Source organism: Scylla paramamosain, chromosome 36 (assembly GCF_035594125.1).
Source record: "Scylla paramamosain isolate STU-SP2022 chromosome 36, ASM3559412v1, whole genome shotgun sequence".
Lineage (NCBI taxonomy): Eukaryota > Metazoa > Arthropoda > Malacostraca > Decapoda > Portunidae > Scylla > Scylla paramamosain.
In genome coordinates, this window is record NC_087186.1 from 8,187,382 (window position 1) to 8,209,407 (window position 22,026).

Here is a 22,026-nt window from a genome sequence, read left to right on the forward strand (position 1 = left end):
TGGGGGAAGGTAGGAAGAGGACAAGGGATACAGAAAGACTGCAACGAATGTACGTAAAGGGGGTAGACAGTAAAGATAAGACTAAATAAGACTAAGTGAAGGGAATAAAACGATGAGAACGAGTAACTGGGGTTAGAAAGACAAAGACGAGGAAGACAAAGATACGAGAAAGGCCATCATTCTAAAACACTTCTTCCACTTCCAAAAGGCTCCACTTCAAGTTACACGGATTTTTAAGGGTGTTTTTATGGTTCTGGTGATAGGTTAACAAGATTTCTACACTATCAACAGGAGGAACAGCCTCGAGAAACCGGCTAATCATCTCCGTGGCCCTTAAAAATAGTGGTGGTGAGAGCAGAGCGATTCTGAATACGGCCCTAACTAAGAGGAAGACAGAGATAAGTAAGAGGAAGACAAGGAGGAAGGCGACGACGAGGACAGGGAGCATAGGAAGACAAAGACGAAGATAAGTAAGAGACAGACGAAGAATACATAGGATAAGGAAGAGGAAGACAAGGAGGACGACGCTAATGAGAACAAGAACTAAGGAGAATAGAAAGGCAGAGACGAGGACGAGGATAAGAGATATAGGAAAAGAAGACAAAGACGGTGATGATGCATAAGAGGAAGACTAAAGACGAAGATGAGAACAAGCAAGGGAGAAAGGTAAAGACGAGGAAAATTACAAGGACAAGCTAAAAGGAAAACAGAATGGGGCAAAGACGAGAACGGAGACGAAGGCAAAGACAGGGACAGTGATAACAAATATGACGAGGACGATGAGATAATTACGAGGGCAATAATGAAGAGTAGGAGAACGAGGAGAGGATGGAGGAGGAGAAAAATAATGATGCACATGGGAAGAGAAAAACAGAAGAAGAAGAAGAAGAAGAAGAAGAAGAAGAAGAAAGAAGAAGAAGTTAATTACACAACTTCAATCTACCCTCCCCTTGCACATCAAACTGAGCAAATAGACCAATAAAAATATAAAATAATAATCATAATTAATAAGCCACCACCACCACTACCACCACCACCACCTCTTGTTGACCTAGTATACAAGAAGGTAAGGGTCGAGGGGTCAACAGTATGAGGAGGAGGAGGAGGAGGAGGAGGGAGGCGGTGTTTTTGTATAGCGCAACCATGTATGGCTGGGAATCATTCATTCACCTCCTCACTCATGAACAAAGAATAAGAGCACCTGCATGGCCATCCCTCTGAATCCACCTTTATTACGCCCCAGATTAAGGCTCAGATTCCCTCATTTTACCTGTTTACCCACCACACACACACACACACACACACACACACACACACACACACACACACACACACACACACACACACACAGAGATGCAGGAGTGAAAATCCACGAAAGCGAATACTAAGAAATATTTGGAAAAAAATAAATAAATAATAAAGTAGGAAAGGAAGGTAAATATCTTCCAAACTTAAGGCTGGCGAGGATAGAGTTACCTGAGGCTCCCAAATAATTAAAGGTAAGGTAAAGTGACGTGAGTGCCTTCCAAACCATAGCATGTTTGAGCAAAAAGAGTCTAGCTAAATACCTCCCCTAATGATTAAGGGACGGGACGATAAGAAAATTCCGCATGTTTTCGCAAAAAATTAAGCGTTGATACCTAAATGCCTCTCAACATATTACGGGGTGGGAGGGAAGGGTTGCTGAAAGTCTCCTATAGTGAAGGGTGGAAGGGAAAGCTGGATAAATACTTCCACAGATACTAAGGGTGGGAGAATAAGAGTGTAGCTAAATAGTGAAGGGTGGGAGGGTGAGCTAACTAATTACCTCCACAAACACTATGGGTGGGAGGATAAGAGTAGCTGAAGGCCTCCCATACTGAAGGGTGGGAGGGTAAGCTGGCTAAATACCTCCACAAGTACTAAGGGAAGGGAGGATGAATGTAGCTAAATAGTGAAGGCTGAGCTAACTAGACTCCTAAATGTGGGAGGTTAAGAATGTAGCTGAACGCCTCCCATACTGAAGGGTGGGAGGGTAGCTGGCTAAATACCTCCACAAATACTACAGGTGGGAGGGTAAAGGGTAGATGAACGCCTCCCATACTGAAAGGTGGGAGGGCAGAGCAGCAATCCAGCAGGCGCTCCAGGAATGGATGGCGGGCATTACACCAGCGCGCGGTTCTCCATACAAGGTCCTGCCAGCCTCCCCCCGGGCCCCTCTGCCCGTCTAGATGAATCCCGCGCCTCAGGAACAGGGAATAATTTGCATAATGAAGGTGTGTGCAGACGTCACGCCGCCCACGCCACACAACAGGTGAATAAACACACTTGGCCGCGCACCCACGCACCCACACACTCTTCTCACTTCCACCTGCGCCTAGAAACTGCAAATTCTGTGATTTCGTCTTTTTTTTTTTTTATGAGTGAGAAATATTAATAAGCACGGGACAGGTGAGGTCATTAGCGGCACAGTGAAGCAGAAAGGTGCACGCTAATGGTGGTGGATCAGGGTTCAAAGGGCACCCCCCCCCCCCGCCAGACCAGCTGCCCACGTTTGGGGGATCGAAGTTGCAGTCTTCAGGTAACCAATCAAGCATGTTACCGCCGAGCCACCTGGCCTGGTCCCTGTCTGATTGCACTAAATAAATAAATAAATACACAGACTAACTAACAAATAAACAAATCATGATGTAGAAACTCTGATTCGCAAAGATGAATACGAACTGATGAAAAGTGAAACGGAATAAATAGAATAAATAAAAACCTACCTGAATTCCCTTTAACCCTTTCAGAACCACAGCATCCAATTCACTACAATATTCCAAGCGTCGTTAGGGGACTTCACCAAGCTACGGACGACACTTTTCGTCACCGAGGGGTTTACAAATCATGGGGAGACTCAACAACACAATAATATTCAGTCCGCTTCATTAGGACTAACTTCCAGGCGATTTGATGAAGTTCGGAAGCTGTGCAAGATTTGGTTCATTATAACGTAAATTTTAAGACTTCCTGATAAAACTTCAAAGGGAGAAAGGGAGAAAACAATGTGTCTGAGAACACGTAATACTTCACCTAACTTCAGAGTGACTTTCTTGTTGTACTTCTAACGAACGCGACACGAGGACTCCTGGTAAACGTGAAGGGACAGCGTGAGGGAAGAGGTGAAAGATGAGAAGGGAGAGAGGAAGAGTGAGAGATGGAAGAGGGATGAGAGAGGGGGGGGTAAGAGTAAGGATGAGGAAGAGTGAAGAAAAGCAGAGTATAGGAATTTGAAAGGAGGGAAAGAAAGAGAGCAAGAAAGGAAGGGATGAAGGAAAGATGAAGTAAAAAAAAAAATATATATATATATATATATATATTATATATATATATATATATATATATATATATATATATATATATATATATATATATATATATATATATATATATATATATAATATATATATAAAGGGAAAAATGACGAATGAAAGGCAAGGACAGTAAAGAATGCTAGGAAGGAAAGGAGAGAAAGACTAAAAGAAAGGAAGGGATGAAGGAAGGATGCTAAAGGATGATCAAGGGTGTATGGAAAATGCAAAAAAGAATGAGACAATAAAACAAAGGCAAAGTTTAATATGTTAGGGAGAAGGAGAAAAAAAATGAAAGAAAGGATGGGATGAAGGAAGATATTGAACTAAAGGATGATTAAGAAAGAGAGGAAGAATAAGAGGAATAATGAAAGAAAGATACGGAACGGAATGTAAAAAAGAGAGAAAGGAGGGATGATAAGGAGAAAACTAAACGAAAGAATGAAAGGAATGTTGAGAGGGAAGGAGTGACTATGAAAGCATGAAGGATATTAAGAAAGGGGGAAAGATGCGTTAAAGGAAACAAATATTAAGGAATGAATAAGAATAATTAATCTGGGAGGGGGAAACTGACGCTATAAGGGAAAGGAAGAGGAAGAGGAAAAGACATTAAAGGAGTGAGAAAGAAAAGAGGAAACATGTCAAGAAAGGAAATAAGAGACAAGAAAACAGAACAAGGAAAATGTTAAGAGGGGAAAGATAAGGGATGAATAAAGAAGGAAAAAGGAAAAACAGTATTTCTTAAGAGGAAAAAACACAGCATTTCTTGAGGGATGAATAAATGAGGAAACAAGAGAAAAAAAAACAGTACTACTTAAGAGATGAAAAAAAGGAGAAAAAAAAAAAAACAATGACAAAAGAGGAAAACCAGTAATCTAAGGAATGAACAAGGGAAGAAACAAGAAAAAAAAAACACCAGTCAACACCACAAGACAACACGAGACCTCAGCCCACCTCACTGAGCACGTGGCGCGACCATGACAATCAATACTGACGAGGGGAGTGACATGGCGGTGACGTGGCGGTGAGGAGAGTGTGATGCGCCTGCCGTGTGGGACCAGCGGCTGTCACTACACATGCACCACAAGACACCATTACCACAGCTTCCCGCCGCCTCGTTAGTGTTATCGCCGTGCACTGCTCCAGAATGCATGACAAGCGTGACCTAAGCGTGACCTAAGTGTGACTCAAGTGTGACCAACTTGACCTAAGCGTGACCCAAGTTAGTCAAGCGTGACCTAAGTATGACCGAAGCGTGACTCAAGCGTGACCTAAGTGTGACAAGCGTGATTCATGAGCGACCCAACAGTGATTCGAGTGATTTAAACGTGACTCAAGCGTGACCCAAGCGTGACTCGTGACCTAAGTGTGACTGAAGCGTGACCCAAGAATGACTCAAGCACAACCCAAAAGTAACCCAAAAGTGACCCAAGCGTGACTAAGTGTGCCTGGCTCTAGTGTGACCTCAAGCATGACTCAAGCATGGTAAGTGTGACATTTCCCAAGGTGGGTGTCAGGGAGAACATGATCTTACACCACCGTTTTCATAATTCGTCGCGGCGCGTTTCAAAATGCGTGACGTAAATGTAACAAAAAAAAAAAAGCTGTGTTGACGAGAGAGAGAGAGAGAGAGAGAAGAGAGAGAGAGAGAGAGAGAGAGTGAGAGAGAGAGAGAGAGAGAGAGAGAGAGAGAGAGAGAGAGAGAGAGAGAGTTCCTTTCTCCTATAGGCAGTAAAGAAAAGAATAAGGAACAAGAATATGAGAGAGAGAGAGAGAGAGAGAGAGAGAGAGAGAGAGAGAGAGAGAGAGAGAGAGAGAGAGAGAGAGAGAGAGAGAGAGAGAGAGAGAGAGAGACAGAGAGACAGACAGACAGACAGACAGACAGACAGACAGACAGACAGACAGACAGAGAGACACAGGCAGAAAGAGAACACATTTTCAACATCTCGTGACTAAACCGGCAAGTCATTACATCAGGTGCATCTGATTACACAGCCATCCCGCCTGACTACTGTAATACACGACCAGTCAATCTTGGTAATAGTGGAGCAGGTTAAGAAGGCACTCTACGGATGTTCCCGGGGCACGAGTGGCGGGGCGTGTGGCTGTGCTCTTGTCAACCCGAGTCACTGTAACTAAACCTGCTTCCCCTTGGAGTTATGAGGGGTTTACTTAGTTTTCTCCTGTTATTTATCTTCCTTTGTATTCCTTTGTATTCCTCCTCATTCCTCCTTCTCTTCCTCCTCCTCCTGTTGGTTTTTGTCTTCCTTTGTATTCCTTTGTATTCCTCCTGTTGTTTTTTTTGTCTTCCTTTGTATTCCTTTGTATTCCTCCTTCTCCTCCTCCTCCTCCTCGTGATCTTGTTTCTTCTTCCTTCTCCTCCTGTTGTTTTTTTCTTCCTTTATATTCCTTTGTATTCTTTCTCTTCGCTGTACACTCTTCTACTTCTTTTTCTTCTTCCTTTTCTTATTCTTCTTCTTCTTTTCTCTTCCTTTGTGTTCCTCCTCCTCCTCCTCCTCCTCCTCCTCCTCCTCCCTCCTCCTCCTCCTCCTCCTCCTCCTCCTCTCCTCCACCTCCTCCTCCTCCTCCTCCTCCCTCTCTTTACCCTTCTTAATTTACCTTTCCTTATATTCCTCTACCTTTATTTCTTCTTTTCTTCTTTGATTCTTATTTATCTTCTCTTCCTTCTTTTCTTCGTTTTGATTACAGTAAGTCATCTTATTTTATCTACTCCTTTCATCAACTTTATCTCCTTCTTTATACATTTATTCACTCTCCATTTCTTATTTTCTTCTTTCTATCTTTTTTTTTTATTCAAATTCATCTCCTCTTCCTCCGTCTCTTCATTTTTTATTTATACCTTCCTCCTTTTCCTTCCCTTCTACGTCTTTTTTTTCTTTATTCTCCTCTTACTGTTTATATTCCACTACTATTTCTCTTTTTTTCACTTCTCTTCCCCACTCTGTCATTTCTCTTTTATCTTTTCTCTTCCGCTTCTTTGGTGCGTCATTTCTTTATTCTTATTCCTCTTCCTTTCTTACTTGCAATCTTACTTTCGTCACCCTTTCATCTTCTCTTCTATGCTTCTTCCATCTTTTCCTCCCCTTCTCTTCTCCTCTTCCATCTCTACACTTGAGCGAAAAGGTCACCTCTATATCTAATTTCTCCTCCTGCTCTTCCTCCTCCTCCTCCCCCGTCAGACAGGGCATTAGGGCTTCCTTCCCACGGCTGTTCTTCACGCCCTAAGCCACCAGCCAGGCGGGAGGAACCTCAGGAGTGGTAGAAGAGAGTGCAATTCTTCCCACTATAAATTACTGTTAAGCTCGTGTCTTCCCGCTGCACCTGGCCCTCTCCTCCCGCCCCTTCTGCCACACGCCCACTCTTTTTCTCCTCGCCCACCCATCCCTCTATCCTCCAGCGCCCCCTGATAATCCCACGCCCGCCCTTATTGTGGGTTTGTCTTAGGGAGGGGAAGAAAGGCATGGTGGGGATGGTGGAGACTAGGGAAGGTCGGTTGGTCGGTTTGGTCTCTCTCTCTCTCTCTCTCTCTCTCTCTCTCTCTCTCTCTCTCTCTCTCTCTCTCTCTCTCTCTCTCTCTCTCTCTCTCTCGTAATATTTTGTGTCTCTTCCATTCTTCCATATGTCACGTCTCATTTCTCCTCCTCCTCCTCCTCCTCCTCCTCCTCCTCCTCCTCCTCCTCCTCCTCCTCCTCCTCCTCCTTTTTCTCTGTATTCCTTCTCATTCTTTTTTTTTTCTTCTTTTACACATATCTTTTCCTTCTTATTTTTATTCTTATTCTCATGTTTCCTTCTTTCCTTCCTCATTCTTCTCCTTCTCCTTTTCTTCGTATTCCTCCTCTTGTTTTCTTTACTCATATGTTCCCCTTATTCTTGTTCTCATACCTCCCTCTTATTCTCCTTCCTCCTCCTCCTCCTCCTCCTCCTCCTCCTCCTCCTCCTCCTCCTCCTCCTCCACAAGTTCCAATCTTTTCCTCCTCCTTGCATGTCCCTTCATCCTCCGCCCTCCATCCTTCCATTTCCCTCCCTCCGCCCCTTCTCACCTTTCTTCCCTCCCACCTGTCACTCTCACTTCCCTCCCTCTCCCTGTCCCTTACCTTTCAAGTTTGCTGACAGTGTTTACATCAGAACCTTTAAAAGCAAAATAGGGACATCATTTTCATTACATTTTTCAGGCCAAACTTAGATAGACTTGCGAGGGCGGCGGTGGTGGTGGTGGTGGTGGTGGCGGTGGTGGTGGTGGTGGTGGTGGTGGTGGTGGTGATGCTGTGTTGTTTTTATTGATGCTATGATTGTCTTGGTGTTGATGTTGTTATTGTTAAGGTTTTAGCCGTTTATGTTGTTGTTTTGTTGTTGTTGTTGTTGTTGTTGTTCCTGTTATTCATGTTGTTGTTGTTGTTGTTGTTGTTGTTGTTGTTGTTGTTGTTGTTGTTGTTGTTGCTCCTGTTACTCATGTTGTTGTTGTTGTTGTTGTTGTTGTTGTTGATAATGTTTAGTAGTAGTAGTAGTAGTAGTAGTAGTAGTAGTAGTAGTAGTAGTAGTAGTAGTAGTTGTTGTTGTTGTTGTTGTTGTTGTTGTTGTTGTTGTTGTTGTTGTTGTTGTTGTTGTTGTTGTTGTTGTTGTTGTTGTAGCAGCAGCAGCAGCAGCAGCAGCAGCGGAAGTAGTAGTAGTAGTAGTAGTAGTAGTAGTAGTAGTAGTTAGTAGTAGTAGTAGTAGTAGTAGTAGTAGTAGTAGGAGTGGTGGTAGTAGTAGTAGTAGTAGTAGTAGTAGTAGTAGTAGTAGTAGTAGTAGTAGTAGTAGTAGTAATAGTAGACAGAAGTAGATAGTATAGCAGTAGTAGTAGTAGTAGTAGTAGAAAGAATTGTAGTAGTAGTAGTAGTAGTAGTAGTAGTAGTAGTAGTAGTAGTAGTAGTAGTAGTAGTAGTAGTAGTAGTAGTAGTAGTAGTAGTAGTAGTAGTAGTAGTAGTAGTAGTAGTAGTAGTAGAAGAAGAGTAGTAGTAGAAGAGTAGTAGTAGTAGTAAATAGAAGTAGATAGTAGTAGTAGTAGTAGTAGTAGTAGTAGTAGTAGTAGTAGTAGTAGTAGTAGTAGTAGTAGTAGTAGTAGGAGCAGTAGCAGCAGTAGCAGCAGCAGCAGTAGCAGTAGCAGTAGTAGCATCAGCAGCAGCAGCAACACATCACCAAAGAGCCACACAACACACACCAACACACCCACCAAGCAACGCCAAGCCAACACTCGCCCGCAGCGCCCCGCAACATCAGACCCAGCAACACCACACCACAAGCAACATGGGAGGCCGCGTGGTGTAGTACTCCCAGCTGCAGGAAGAGGAAGAGGAAGAGGGGAGAGGGGGAAAGGGGAAGGGCGAGATGGTGAGGGGAGAGAGGGGAAGGAGGGGGAGGGAGAAGTGTCTAGTTTAAAGCAGACGATACCAGTGACCGTCTACTGATCCATACTCCTGTACCCACGCACGCACGCACACGCACGCACATACGGTACCGGACGCCCTTTCCTCCTCCCCTCCTCCTCCCCTCCTCCTCCTCCTCGTATGCAAATTCCAGACGTGTTATGAAAGCAATACCACAGCCGCTTCCTACATAGTCCTGGGATGGAGAATTACTCTTAAGATCCTCCTCATCTTCTTCCTCTTCTTCCTCATAACCCTTATCTTCATGTCCCTCCTCCTCCTCCTCCCTCCTCCTCCTCCTCAGCATCTTAGTTTTCCATGTTCACAGCCGTAACTTTCATTTTTCTCATCTTGTTGCGTTTTTATCCTAATTTTGTTTTCATTTTCCTCCTAATCCATGTTTTTGTTTTTTTTTTGTTTTTTTTTTTGTTTTTTTTTTCATTTTGTCTCATGCTTAGTTTTTTTTTCTTCGACTATTGCTCATATTTTTTTTTTTATCGTTCCTTCTCTTTCTTTCTTTTTCTCATAATTTTCCTTCATTCTCTTCCTTCTGTTATCATTCTCTTTGTTCCTTCTCTTATTTCTTTAACCATATTTTCCTTCCTTCTCTTCCTTCTCTTTTCTCATAATTTTCCTTCCCTCTCTTCCTTTTTTCTAATACTTTCTTCCTTTTCTTAATCCCCTTTTCTCATACTCCTCCTTATTCCTTCTTTTCTTTCTCTTTTCTCATATTCTTTCTTTTCTTCCTCCCCTTCTCCTATACCCTTACTTCTCCTCTTTCCTCTTTCTCTTCTTTCTCCTCCTTATCCTTGCTATCCTCATCAGTTCTTCACAATCGCCATTTTTCATTAATTTCAATTTGTTTGTTTTTTTCCACGCCTTCTTTCTCATTTTCATCACCTTTCCTCATTCTTCATCTCATTTATTTATCCCTCACATACGTTCTCTCTCTCTCTCTCTCTCTCTCTCTCTCTCTCTCTCTCTCTCTCTCTCTCTCTCTCTCTCTCTCTCTCTCATTTTTTCCTCATAAGAGTATTCAACCTTTTCATTTTCTTGCTCTCTTCCTCCTCCCCGTCTTCCTCCTCCTCATTCGCTCTTAATTTCGCTCTTTATCATTTTCCTCTTCATTTTCATGATGTTTCTCACAATGTCATCTTTTCCTTCTTCTTCTTATTATTATTATTTTTATTCTTTCTCCTCCTCCTCCTCCTCCTCCTCTGAAAATATTAAAATGTTGCATGATGTATTTATTAATAACAACCAAACACACTTTATGAGGAGCCTTTGGTGTGTGTGTGTGTGTGTGTGTGTGTGTGTGTGTGTGTGTGTGTGTGTGTGTGTGTGTGTGTGTGAGAGAGAGAGAGAGAGAGAGAGAGAGAGAGAGAGAGAGAGAGAGAGAGAGAGAGAGAGAGAGAGAGGGGGGGGGGCGGCAAGGTTACTCTACCACAGGCACCGAAGGCTACATGTTAGAGGAGGAGGAGGAGGAACAGCGGTTGTTGGTCTCCCAGGCGACGAGCGCTCCTCCTCCTCCTCCTCCTCCTCTTCTTCTTCTTCTTCTTCTTCTTCTTCTTCTTCTTCTTCTTCTTCTTCTTCTTCTTCTTCTTCTTCTCCTCCTCCTCCTCCTCCTCCTCCTCCTCCTCCTCCTCCTCCTCCTCCTCCTCCTCCTCCTCCTCCTCCTCCTCCTCCTCCTCCTCTTCTTCTTCTTCTTCTTCTTCTTCTTCTTCTTCTTCTTCTTCTTCTTCTCCTCCTCCTCCTCCTCCTCCTCCTCCTCCTCCTCCTCCTCCTCCTCCTCCTCCTCCTCCTCCTCCGACATAGTTGGTGCCGCAAATGCTGACGCTTCTCTCTAGACATCTTGAGAGAGAGAGAGAGAGAGAGAGAGAGAGAGAGAGAGAGAGAGAGAGAGAGAGAGAGAGAGAGAGAGAGAGAGAGAGAGAGAATATGAATGTCCTGAAGCACCTCCTTTAGAGAAAATAATCCATCATACCATCTTCAGAGAGAGAGAGAGAGAGAGAGAGAGAGAGAGAGAGAGAGAGAGAGAGAGAGAGAGAGAGAGAGCACCTCGCCTCGTCATTAGTCTTGATCACATAGGCCTCTGCTGTGTTTAGACCTATTCTCCGTAATACCATTTGTCCTTCCTGTTATCTTTCCCTCCCCTTGCCCTCCCCTCATCCTTCCTTAACTCCCCTCCCTGCTGCGTCACCCCCCTTCCCCTTAGACCCCCGCTGAGACCCTTAAGACCCTCCTGTGTTAAAGAATGGGTCTGCTAGCCATTTGAATTCACCTCCTCCTCCTCCTCCTCCTCCTCCTCCTCGTCCTCCTCCTCCTCTTCCTCCTCTTAATCTCCCTTCCATTGTGTCATTCAACTTATTACTCCCACCACCAGACAGTGTCACTCACAAGCCACTGATTCTCTCTCTCTCTCTCTCTCTCTCTCTCTCTCTCTCTCTCTCTCTCTCTCTCTCTCTCTCTCTCTCTCTCTCTCTCTCTCTCAATTGATTTTTTCTTCCTTTCAGATTTTTTTCTAAGCCATCTTTTATTTTCTTCTTCGTCATCATCATCTTTTCTTCTTCTTTGTCTTCTTTCTTTCTTTCTTTCTTTCGTCTCTTTATCCTCTACCTTCTCTTTTTCTTTGTCTCCTATACATTCTTATTCTTGTTATTTTGCTGTTCTGTTTCGCAAATATGACTTCCTTTCTTCTTTTTCTTCTTCTTCTCCTAATCCTATTCTTTCTTTTCTCTATTCCTCTCTTTCTTCTTTTATTATCTCTCTTCTTCCCTATTTCTCCTCCTCCTCTTCCGCCAACCTACCTTTTCATTATCTTCTCCTCCTTCTATTCTTTTTATCTTATCTTCCTCTTAACCTTTTCACTATTTTCTTATCCTCTTTCTATCCTATTCGTTATCTTATCATCCTCCTCCTCCTATTCTTTTCATCATCTTATTCTCCTCCTATTCTTTTCATTATCTTTTCCCTCTTCCCCTATTTTATCTTTATTATCTTCTTTTTCTTATTCCTCCCATTGTTCTGTTCATTATCTATTTCCTCCTCCTCCTCTTCTTTTCATCTTCTTATCCTCCTTCTCCTGTTCTTCTTTTCTTTATCTTATTTTTCTCCTCCTCCTTCTCCTCATCCTTCTCCATTCATCTTGTTTCTCTCATTTCAATTGATTAAGACATTTCTCTCACGTCCTCTCTTACTTTCCACACCACTTCTCTCTCTCTCTCTCTCTCTCTCTCTCTCTCTCTCTCTCTCTCTCTCTCTCTCTCTCTCTCTCTCTCTCTCTCACGACTTTCCAAATTCTCTCTTCATTCTTTCCTCAACTCAGTCCTAAGTACGTTATCCATCCCAGAGAGAGAGAGAGAGAGAGAGAGAGAGAGAGAGAGAGAGAGAGAGAGAGAGAGAGAGAGATTGCTTAAAAATAACACTCAGCTGACACGTTGTTAATTATGTAATCATTGTTTATGGCTCTCTCTCTCTCTCTCTCTCTCTCTCTCTCTCTCTCTCTCTCTCTCTCTCTCTCTCTCTCTCTCTCTCTCTCTCTCTCTCTTGACCTCCACCACCATCACCACCATCATCATCACCACCATCACCAAAACAACAATAATAATAATAACAATGATAATAATCTCAAATTAATAATAACTTTCAAATGACTAATTAAGCTCGTGTGTCTGCAATTACCGAGGTGACTAATGGAAGAAATCATTACCATCCCCACTGCCCTCACCTGTGCAATTAGTAAGGTAATCAGGCATACAGGCGCGCGTCCTTCGTTCAATTATGTAGCTTTTTATTCAGGCGGTGAGATTATAGTGATGACTGTGTTTACTGTAGTGGGAGTAGTAGTAGTAGTAGTAGTAGTAGTAGTAGTAGTAGTAGTAGTAGTAGTAGTAGTAGTAGTAGTAGTATAGAAGTACCACTACCACCACCATCATCACCACCATCACCATCACTACCACCACCACCACCACCACCACCACCAGTACCCGAGTCAGCGTACCTCGGCCACAACGTATCCTTCGTGGCTGGTGGGAATTACTCGTGCAGGCGGCCTGAAGTCAGCCATTTATCAGCCCACGAGACGGGCCTCTCTCCCTTCCTCAGGCTTACTCAACACATACTCATCAAAGGAACCTCCTCCAGCCTGCCGCCACTTTCATCCTCTCCCTCATTCACCCTTATCCTCTCCCTCACAATCACTCCTCTCCTCTCACTCTCCTTAACCCTCTTCCCCTTCTCTCCATACCTTACATTCTCTCACCTTCCCCCTCCTCCACCTCTCGTCTCTCTTATCACCGCCTCCCTTCACCTCTTATCTCCTCCTTGTCCAGTCCCTCACGCCTTCCCGAACCCTAACCTATCTATATCCTTCACGTCTGATAATCCCTATTCTCCTCCTCCTCCTCCTCCTCCTCCTCCTCCTCCTCCTCCTCCTCCTCCTCCTCCTCCTCCTCCTCATCCTCCTCCAGTACACCCATCATCCTCTCCCCCTTCACTTCCCATCCTCTGACCAAACTTAATCATAAAAAAAAACACAAAACAGCGATATGAAAAAAAAATCTTATCAAACACACGAAATAAAGGGAAACTGATAAAAATGTGATTAAACTATGCATAACTGGTCTGGATTACGTATAATATTGTAACAGAGGAAGAAGAGAGAAGATACAGGAATATGTGACCAAGAGACGCTGGAAAGGACGAAATGTAAAAAAAAGCCACCAAAAGCAAGGAAAAGTGAAAATGAAAAGAGTCGAACGATAATAAATACGAATGTAACAAGGAACATTCGCAAAAAAAATAAATAAATAAAGGAAACGAAAGACAATACTACTAAGTGATTATAACGACGAGCAACAAAAGGAAGTCTGCAGAGAACATGATAAAACACAGAATAACGAAAACAAGGAAGACACAAAGACGAGAGAGATAAATCATATATACTAAAAAAGTTAAATAATAAATAAAAACAAAAGGAAAAAATCAAATAACGAATAAATTAAAAACAGAAACAAGAAACAACAAAACGAGGAGTAATCAAATAGACGATAAACATAACGAGAGAGAGAGAGAGAGAGAGAGAGAGAGAGAGAGAGAGAGAGAGAGAGAGAGAGAGAGAGAGAGAGAGCATAATAGAATAATCAGTAAGAGAGACGAGGGCGATAACGAAGACACCCACCAATCTAAACACGGCTTAAAAAGAACCATCACACCAGCTATTGGGACCGGGAACAGCGCCACCACATTAGGCAGTATCACCACGACAGCCGCGGAGGGAGGGCGTCGTCATGTGCTGTCCTGAATATCAACAAGAGAGGCCCCGGAGACACCAGTGAAGGGAGGCACAAAGGAACACAAAGAAAGGACGGATGTTTGTGGTGAGATACGACACTGATGTGGGGTGAGAGATGTTGATCAGCATCCAATGAAGAGGAGGAGAAGGAGAAAGAAAACAAAAACGATGAAGAAGAAAGACAAAAACGAGGAAGAAGACAAAAACAAGAGGACAAAAACGAGGAAGAGGAAAGAAAAAGACGAAAACAAAGACGAGAATGAGGAAGAGAACAAGAACAACAAGAAGAAAATAAACTCAAAACAACAATTATTACTTTACCTGCCTCATCATCTTCCACACACACACACACACACACACACACACACACACACACACACACACACACACACACGTATAATTACCTTCAACAAGTGGTATTATGAAGGCAGTCACTACGCACCCAAGGCAATTAACGCACCTGTATCCCGGAGTCAGGTGCGACGGAAGTGAGGAGGAGGAGGAGGAGGAGGAGGAGGAGGAGGAAATATACGTAACAGCAGAAAGGAAGAATCAGGGAGACGACACCAGAGAGAGAGAGAGAGAGAGAGAGAGAGAGAGAGAGAGAGAGAGAGAGAGAGAGAGAGAGAGAGAGAGAGAGAGAGAGAGAGAGAGAGAGAGAGAGAGAGAGAGAGAGAGAGAGAGAGACTGCAGTAAAGTTACTGAGGTAGATAAAGGAAATACGTAAGAGGAAAAGAAGAAAGAGGGGAAGAGAAGGAAACGAAGATAAAAGGAAGGAACAAACAAGAACAGATTGATTTGTAAGAGAGAGAGAGAGAGAGAGAGAGAGAGAGAGAGAGAGAGAGAGAGAGAGAGAGAGAGAGAGAGAGAGAGAGAGAGAGAGAGATTAAAGATAAGAATGACAGACAAGAGAGGAAAGAAGCAGGACAGAAAGACGGGATAGAAAGAAAAGGTGAAGAAACAGAACGAGAAGGAAAATATACGAAATAAGAGAAAATAAAAAGGACAATACGAATGAAAGGTGGAGATAAAGTAGAAGAAAAGTAAACAGTGAAAAACAGAACACTGAAAAACAGAGAAAGAGGGAAAGAAAACTCAGGGGCAAACAAACAAAAAAAAACAGTTAAGGGAGTTGTGAAAAGCACGCTCTCTCTCTCTCTCTCTCTCTCTCTCTCTCTCTCTCTCTCTCTCTCTCTCTCTCTCTCTCTCTCTCTCTCTCTCATGTCCGCCACCTTACAGTAACGTTCCTGGCGAAAATATATATATATATATATATCAATGGGATCAATGAGAGAGAGAGAGAGAGAGAGAGAGAGAGAGAGAGAGAGAGAGAGAGAGAGAGAGAGAGAGAGAGAGAGAGAGAGAGAGAGAGAGAAATTTGCATGTAGCGTGTAATGTTAATATCTAATAAAGAGAATGCGACACACACACACACATACACACACACACACACACACACACACACACACACACACACACACACACATTTACCTCTCCCTCCCTTCCCCCTAACCCACTTCCCCCACAGAGCACAGATGATGAAGGATACTCGTTGAACTGTCACTAGACTCATGAAAAAGTTAATTAGCCATTACTCTTATTGAACTATCGCTAAAATCACGAAAATTAGAGATGGTTAGCCACGTTCCCATGGGTGTTTTTCCTTCCTCCCTCGATTCCTTGTTGAATTATCGATAAAATAAAAAACACAGAATGATTAGCAGAGTTCTCAAGGGTGTTTTTTCTTTTTCCTTAGTATCCGTGGTGAATCATCGCTAGAATCACAATCACAGAGATAAATTAGACGCGTTGTTGAACTTCCACCAAAATCACGAACATGCTATTGAAACTCCCCAGCAACACTTCCACTAAGACACTGAGGAGTTTAAGAACACGAGGGATTAGAAACTTCACTCCACTGTGCTCTGAAACAATCCTGCTGCAACACTCAACAAAAAGAGTAATAACTATAATCATAAATAAGCGAGGGTGTGATAGTGGAAATAATCAGAGTTGCGTCTATAAATAGCAGGAGACCAGAATGCAGTGCCGGGTTTAAAGGGGAGGGCAGGAGCGGGCGTGGCGCGGGAAAAACAGGAGTGGCAGTACTGCATAAACAATTTCCCCACCTACCCAGACCAGGAATAGCGGTGAAAATAAGACTTTTAAGTGTCGGTGAGTTTTTGCTGCCTAATAACAATTGCCAGATCAGATATAGCAATAATAAATACATATATACGAGTCTCTGCATCGCTGAGTAATTTTCCTGTCCTGCAATAACAATAATGGACAGGTAATAAATTCAGATCATAAAATATATATACGAGTATCATTACAAATCATCAGCTTACTGAATTTTATAGAATCAACAACTGGTTATAATCATGAATACTAAAAATTCATATAAACTAACCGAACCTAACCAAACCGAACCAAATCCTAATCTAACTTTACCTAACCCAACTTAACCTAATCCAAACTCACCCAACTTAAATTAACCTAACCCAACCTAGCCTAATCCAACCTCACCCAACTTAACTTTACCTAATCCAATCTAACCTAACCTAACCTAACTTTACCTAACCCAACCCATCCTAATCTAACCTTAACCAACCTAACCTAACCTAACCTAACCTAACTTTACCTAACCCAACCCATCCTAACCTAACCTTAACCAACCTAACCTAACCTGACCTAACCAAACCTTACCTAATCTAACCTTACCCAACCCAACCCAACCCAATCTAACCTAAAATAACCTTGCCTTGTCTAACCCAGCTTAATTTCACCTACCTTACCTAACTCAACACTACCTTATTGAACCTAACTTAACTACCTCACCTCACTTCACACAATCAAACTTAACCTAACTTAACTCAACCTAATCTAACCTAACCTAACATAACCTAAACTAACCGAACTCAACCCTTTCTAACCTAACCTAACCTAACCTAACTTACGTAACCTAGCATAACATAATAACACAACATTGCATTTCATAAAAAGGAAAACATAAGGAAGAATGAAAAACTATAAACTAACCCCCCTCCTCCTCCTCCTCCTCCTCCTCCTCCTCCTCCTCCTCCTCCTCCTCCTCCTCCTCCTCCTCCTCCTCCTCCTCCTCCCACCCTCGGACAGTAACATACACGTGAAAACTATAAAAATAAACATAAAAAATATTATACCAAAAATATACGACTAGATTTCAAACAAAAAGAAATAAAAAAAAATATTGCTGAGTAGTGTTTTCCACCACCGCTTTTTATACTGAGAGAGAGAGAGAGAGAGAGAGAGAGAGAGAGAGAGAGAGAGAGAGAGAGAGAGAGAGAGAGAGAGAGAGAGAGAGAGAGAGTTGGCACTGGGGTGTATTTGTTATCATACGTTTTTTTAGCTCAGGCCAACTTCCTCTCTCTCTCTCTCTCTCTCTCTCTCTCTCTCTCTCTCTCTCTCTCTCTCTCTCTCTCTCTCTCTCTCTCTCTGCAGTGCGTCCATCAAGTCCTTGGTAAATGCAATTAAACCTACTATTTCAAAGTTCACTTCTTACATTAATTTCATAGACACTAATTTACAATTTTCATAAGTGTATATAAATCTTATAGTTATAATTATCATTATTAGCACTCACTGACCTGTCCTCTGCTGCTCCTGTAGCGACGACATCTTGACATGAGGTCACACGAGGTCAGGCTAGGTCAAGTAACAAATCCCTTGCGCCTCCGCCTCCTCCTCCTCCTCCTTCTCCTCCTCCTCCCTCTCCTGGCGTTGTTTTCAATCTCTGTTTCTTCCTCTTCGTAACTTCCTGCCAATCTTTTCCCTCCTCTTTCTCTCTTCCTGCACGCCTCTCCTCATTCTCCCGCCACGCAGCACTCAGGACCACACCCCCATGGTCTCAGCACTCCTTCAGCACCACTTCAGCACCTCCGTCAGGTAAGCCACACCTGTTCTTAGTAACACACATGTGGACCTTTCACTCTCACTCGTCACCTTTTCTCATTTCCTTAATTATCGCTGCACCTGTAGAGTGATTATCTACACACCTGCAGTAACACACCTGGCTTCAATGACAGGTGTTTTTATATTCACACAAAAGGCAACAGGTACGCTCGAGGTCTCAGTTTCTTGGTATATTTATCTTTTATTCTTTCACATCCAGGTAGGTTATCTAATTAGACACAGGTAAATAGCACTCAGTAGGTGTCTGAGGGCTTCGCAAACCAACACTTATCACAGTTCTGGAGTGTGGAAGGAAACAGATAATGATAAAAATAAAACACCTTTGGATACGTGGCACAGGTAAATACACACACACACACACACACACACACACACACACACACACACACACACACACACACACACACACATGGGCGGGGCTGCCTCAGTAAGCCTTGCAGGTGTCCTCGTTCCCGTGTCCTCTAAACACACACACACACACACACACACACACACACACACACACACACACACACACACACACACACACAGACTAAGCCCAGCATCAGGTTAGGACAGCAACAGCAACAGGAGTGAGGGGCCAGACAGGGCGGGGCAGGGGAACGGAGGGGAGGAGGTTTGGGGAGTCGAGGAAACAGTAGCCATTAGCACTAACACGAAATTTAATACTAGTTCAGGCAAGCGCATGACTGAGATGGGCGGAGGGCTCAGAGGACCAGGTGCGTGGAGTGACCCTTTGTTTTGCCGCGCACACACACACACACACACACACACACACACACACACACACACACACACACACACACACACACACACACACACACACACACACACACACGCCAGGCAAGCAAATCACAACATATGGAGGTGATTTATTCGTGTTTTTTTTTCTTTTTTTACTTTTTTTTTAAAGTTTTGTTGAGTGTGATTTTTTGTCCTCAAATTCGCTCTGTTTGTTTGTCTATTTGTCTGTCTGTTTGTATGTCAGTCTGTTCTCTCTCTCTCGCTCTCTAATGTGTCAAGTTTCCTCTCTTTTCTCTCCTCTCTTATTTCCCCTTTCCTTCTTTCTTTCCTTCACTAATTGTTCAGTTTCCTTTTTTCTTCTCTTCTTGCTCCCTTTGTTTCCTCTTCCTCTCTTTCTTTCTCTCGCTAATTGTTCCTCACGTGTTAAGTGATGTCTGATTAGCACCTCTCTCTCTCTCTCTCTCTCTCTCTCTCTCTCTCTCTCTCTCTCTCTCTCTCTCTCTCTCTCTCACGTCCAGGGTCAAAAGGTCAGGTCACAGGTCATGTTTGTCTCCCAGAGGTCACCCTTACCTTCCTGTCTCTCTCTCTCTCTCTCTCTCTCTCTCTCTCTCTCTCTCTCTCTCTCTCTCTCTCTCTCTCTCTCTCTCGCCATATAGTTTTTAAAAAATGCGTATAAAATGTGAAGTAATGTTAATGTAAAAGAAGAAGAAGAAGAAGAAGAAGAAGAAGAAGAAGAAGGAGAAGAAGAAGAAGAAGAAGAAGAAGAAGTTTTCATCAATAAACAGTACCGACAATTATCACAAAAAAAAAAAAAAAATAGAGATGACAAGGAATACGAATCATAAAAACAATAATACGAACATAAATAATTCACTGTACACTGCATTACCTCTCGAACGGCTGGTAATTAAAGGATGGGGCGGCAGAGGAATGGGAGAAATAGGAAAGAGGGGAGGAGGTGAAGGAGGGACCAACGTTAGGGAACAAGAAAGGCAAGGTGGGCAGAAAATACATGAGGGAAATTACAGGTAAGCCTCAGATTCCCTTAAATTGGCAGGTGTGGTGTGACTCCCGTGTCCTTACTAATTAAAGCCCATACCTGCCCTTCCTTCACCACCACCACCACCACCACCACCACCTCTGCTTCCACCACCATCACCATCTATAATTTCTTCCACCACTGTCACTATCACCGCGATCTATGCCTGCCTTTACTTCTCCCATCACCATCACCATCACCATCCTCCACTAGCACCACCTCCACCTCCATTATTACCATATCACCATTACCTATGCTTCCCTGTCCTCCCTCCACCCATTACTGTCTACTACTACTACTACTACTACTACCACCACCATCTGTAATTCCCATCCTCCACCACTCCCTGCTCTTCTCCCCTTCCTTCCCTATCACCCTCCCCCTCTAATTATCAGTGTTAATTTTCCCTCCGTCCCTCTTCCTCCTGTTCCTTCTCGTTCTCTTTCCCGTATTACAATTTCCCTCCTATTATCAATATTGACTTTTTTTTCTTTTTCACTCACGCCTGTTCCTCCTCCTTCTCCTCCTCCTCCTCCTCCTCCTCCTCCTCCTCCTCCTCCTCCTCCTCCTCCTCCTCTTCCCATCGCACAAAAGCAATATTTCACCATATGCCAAAAAATTTTTCACAAGTTAGGTTAGGTTAGGTTAGGTTAGCTTAGTAGGATATGTATGCTAGGTTAGGTTAGGTTAGTTAGGTTAGGTTAGGTTAGGTTTAGTTAGGTTAGTTAAGTTAGGTTAGGTTAGATTTTTTTAGGTTAGGTTAGGTTAGATAAGGTTAGGTTAGGTTTGGTTAGGTTTGATTAGGTTAGGTTAAGTTAGGTTATTTTGGGTTGGATTAAGTCACGTATGCCAGATTAAGTTCAGGTCAGTAAAACAATCGCAGTCCACATCAATATAAAGCATGTAACACTCAGCATGCAGTAAGTGTGTGTGAGTATGGAGACGTACATGACCTATCCATCTACCTGGCAATTATGAAAGGTGTGTGTAAATATACAAGCTGTCTATTTGTTTATCAGTAACTTAAGGCGTGTGTAGCTGTTTAGGCTATCTATCTATCCTGCTATCTATCAGTAACCTAAGAAGACGTATGTAGATCTATAAGCTATCAGGAACCTACACACCTATCTATCAGTAATTAAGGGTGTATAATGTGTACAAGCTATCTATTTACATCTTACCATCTCTATGCTACCTATCCAAGGGTGCCTGTGTGGGTGTATGCGCTGCCTACCAGTAACCCAAGGCGTGTATAAGAAAGCAAGCGATGTATCTACCCACTTATCTATCAGTTATCTATGGTGCAAAAGATGTAAAAGCTATCTACTCGTATCCTTCTATTTATTCCATCTACCTAAGGAATGTATAAGTGTGCCAACCATCTATCCACCTACATATCTATCCACCTGCGGAGACATCACATCACTAGCCACCCTCGACAAGCAGTGTTACCCCGGCAGCAACACCCCGCGGTAATACGTGACACTCCCGCACAAAACACTTAAGCCATGGATGCTGAAATGTTCTGCTCTCTCACCACGACCATTTTCAAAAGCCACAGAGATGATTTGCCGGTTTCTCAAGTGTGTTTCCCCTGTAAGTAATGTAGGAATTGTGTCAAACTGTCACTAGAACTGTAAAAAAACATCCTTAAAAACCCGTTTCACTTCAACTATACGCCTTTGAAAGTTGTGGAAATTCGGTAGGGATGTGTTTCAGAATGCATCGTTAGCGCCCATCACAACTCCCTGACGATTCAATGCCACGCCAATCCACACCCGCTAAATAACAGCCATATTCTGAAACACCTCTGCCAGTACCTCGACTACTTTCAATCCCCTCTAGTTGAAGTGACACAGGTTCTTAAGGGATGTTTTTACGGTTCTAGTGACAGATTAACAAAGTCTCTACATGATGAACGGGAGAGGCAGTCTTGAGAACCTGGCTGGTCATCTCTGTGACCTTGGAAAGCAGTCGTGGTAGGAGAGCAAGGCACTTTTTAATACAAGCCTTACTTAAATCGAGTCCAGGATTCATGAGAACTTCCATCTACTTCACATTGTATTTCATTACTGAGGTTTAGAAGTTAAGGAGAGAAGAGAGAAATGAAAAGGGAGAGAGGAAAGGATAGAAAGGTTGAGAGTAAAAGGGTGAGGAAAGAGAAAATGAAGAGAGAAAAAAAAAGGGAGGAAAATGGACAGAGGGAAGAATTAGGAATGGCGAGAAGGAAGACAAGAAACG

At 43.0% G+C, this 22,026-nt stretch overlaps 1 long non-coding RNA gene across 1 annotated transcript in view; it reads right to left on the reverse strand.

Moving 5' to 3' along the window:
* LOC135090899 (uncharacterized) overlaps positions 1-22,026 on the reverse strand; it is a 64,805-nt gene that overhangs the window by 13,062 nt on the left and 29,717 nt on the right. Inside the window, exon 3 of the long non-coding RNA XR_010262161.1 lies at positions 17,678-18,280. This is a non-coding gene — a long non-coding RNA (uncharacterized LOC135090899). The remainder of the gene's footprint in view (positions 1-17,677; positions 18,281-22,026) is intronic.